We start from the raw sequence: 3,058 nt of genomic DNA on the forward strand, positions 1-3,058 counted from the left end.
GCACTGCTATGCCCTGGACTAGATTATTGTCGTCAAGCTCAACTAACGGTCAGCGCAAGAAACGTGCTGTTTCTACAGTGTCGAACCGAACGCATAGGGCTGTTAGTTGAGCGGGTTTAAGTGGGCAAGCGAAGAGGAGCGGCGTGCCGCACCGCCAAAAATTGGTCGAGTATGTCGAGGTCGAGCTTGGATAAGTACGATTTTTGTCTGCTACAGTATACGGACTTGAGTTGTAAGAGAGTTATGCGGGTCTTTCGTAGCAGTCGTCTACGATGGATGGGGTTTACCTTTCTAATACGGCATTCGAGGGGCGAGAGTTTGTGAAGATAGTTAAGTCTCTCGTTTTGAAAAATAGTAATATTTTTAATTCGTTTTCTTTCATCACTTTTTTATCAAGTAAAATTTTCTAGCTTCTAAAGTTTATACAACTGCTTGTGGGTACATTGTCGTTTTTAGTCGTTGTATTATTTATGCCTAGATAACGTCCGTGAGTTCATAAATACCACTTCTAACGTAATGCGAGGAACTTTTGCTTTCAGAAAGTGTTTGCTTGGATGCTTCCTACGGTAGCTGGCCTTGCTCAGACAACATAAAGAAAAGGCAACCCGCTTCTGTGTGGAGTGCGGTGCTTGGACAAGTCTGTAGCTTCGACCGCTGCGTCCTACTAGTGGAGAAGGAAAGTAAGCTGTCAAAGTTAGCCCCTAAAAATTAAATGTCCGCAGCCGTAAATAAATACTTCAACACTAACGTTAACTGGTGCTCACTCACAATAGACTGTCAATAAGAGTTACCTTTAGACTTTGGACATTGTGAAAAGTTATGATGACCCTTTACCGACTGTTTAAAAGTTAAATATTTTAATAAAGAAAAGCCAATAATTCTAGAATATGTATTATTTTTTTTAAGCATTCAAATTAAATTGATTGGAATTTTTTGGGGATTTTCGAAACTTTTCGATATTTTCTTGAGGGTTATATGTATGTAGCATTGAGGTCTACTCCAACAGCTTCTCCAGCTTTACCGCCCATTGACCTAATCGTAGAAAACCGTGCTGTAAAATACGCAGATAGATTGTCGGCCATAGGAGAATTTAATTACAGAACCTTCGGACACAACTAAATTAGAGCGAGAAGCGTAGACAGCGCATATGCATTATATGGCACAATTGCGAAGGAGGGATGGCTGCATATTTCAAGTAGAGTTTTTCGCTATAAGGATAGCAGCAGTCTACGCGGAAACGGCAATAACCACATATGGTATTTCATCTAAAAATATCCGCCGCAGCCGGGAAGCCGTTAACAACATGACCGCAAACTTCTTCTTCTTCTTCATATTTGCCGATGTAACCGCCTAAGCAATTTTGGCCGAGTTCAACAAAGCACGTTAGGAGTTTCTCTGATTCTAACGCAGATGAGGCCTTCCTTTTCCTCAGTTACCAGCATCGCGACCGGCTTTGAATACTTTCAGAGCTGGAGCGTTGGTTGCTTGGGCGCAAATATAAAGCTGGATTTATGATTAGATATGTAGTTCAGGGATAGATGGGAAGAGTTAAACACCTGCAAATCTACAAAAACTATGTGCAAAAACAGCGAAACAAATTTTACTCTGTTCTTGCTACGGCTAACAAGGGGCATATCTTTGTGGCTGCTAATTTACAAATAATCGTTATCACTAACGTGGACAGGTGCGGGAAGTGTCGTGTGCGGGAGACCAGGGAAAGCTTAGATCATATTCTATGCCGATGTCCCGCACTGTCAAAAACCTGACTCATCAATTCGATAAGTTAGAAGAAATTTCAAAAGTAGACATGAAATTACTACGGAAATTCGCAAAAAACGTTGACAGCCTCTGTCATGTCTGCTTAAACGCCGCAAATCGAACTCCAACTGACAACGTTGAGGATCTAACGCTCTAAGTGTGGCTCAACGTCGGCCAGATTAACCTAACCTTACCTGTATGATTTTTATTTCCTTAAAAAACATGCGATATACACTCATGGTACTAAGCAGGGAACGGATTTTTAGGACCTAAAAACCTATAAAAAAGGCAAAATAAAATAGCGAAAAAGGCAGGAAAAGGCACTAGGTATTGCAAAAAAAGCAAAAGAAGGCACTAAAAAAAGACAGAAAATACGAAGAACAATCAAAAAATACATTTATTTTAGAAATGTTTATATTACAAGTAAAAAGAGAAAAACTATGAACTAGTTTCATTATATGAAAAATTTGTACTTTGAATCTTTGACTATTTTATCCTTTCGAGTTTCTAACTCATAAAACTTTAATCTGTATAGTTGTAGTAACATTGAACCACAAGATGCATTTTGAAGTTTTCTGGCAGCATTTTCATTCGATTTTCGCGAAGAAAAGCGCTCGACGTAAGGTGATACAAGTGGAGCCCAATTTAAATATGGATCGTTTTAAATGTTCATATTATCAGGAATAAGGGCGTTTTCCTCGCCCTTTACAATTTTATCCACACCCCTTATTGTCCCCAAGCCTTCGTTAGCTGAGAAAACGGCTTTGAATTTTACCAACACCAATTTGGCAAGAGGTCTCTGCGCTTCTATAAGCCGCATGGACAATGTGTATATTTTTTAATCTTAAAAAAAAAAATTGCAAATGCTATAATCACTTTTTTAAAGGTAGAAAAGGCAAAAAAAGGCAAATATCTTAAAAAAGGCAAAAAAAGGCAACATCAAATGTGTATATATGGAATCAGGGAAAGCTAAAACGTGGACCTTCTTAATCGAATATACTCTATCTCTTTAGCAGAAAAAAGGCAATTTCCATAAAATCCGTTCCCTGGTATTTAATAAGGAATGGCACAGAGAATTTTTAATTTAATAGGCGACAAACAGCAGACTGAAAAGAATTATAAAAAATTAGATTAAAATGTTGGGAATTTGCATGAATGTTTATTGAATTTTTCTAAAAGTTGTTGCATACACTGTGACAAAATCTCTTTGACAATACTATAGGCGCATAAAGCAATTTAAGTCTTCTTTATCTATCTATACATAGTATAAAGGAAAGTCGAGATTTTTTGTACGCGGTAA

The sequence above is a fragment of the Rhagoletis pomonella genome, unplaced genomic scaffold, assembly GCF_013731165.1.
Source record: "Rhagoletis pomonella isolate Grant_MI unplaced genomic scaffold, Rhpom_1.0 Rhpom_scaffold_00002, whole genome shotgun sequence".
NCBI lineage: Eukaryota > Metazoa > Arthropoda > Insecta > Diptera > Tephritidae > Rhagoletis > Rhagoletis pomonella.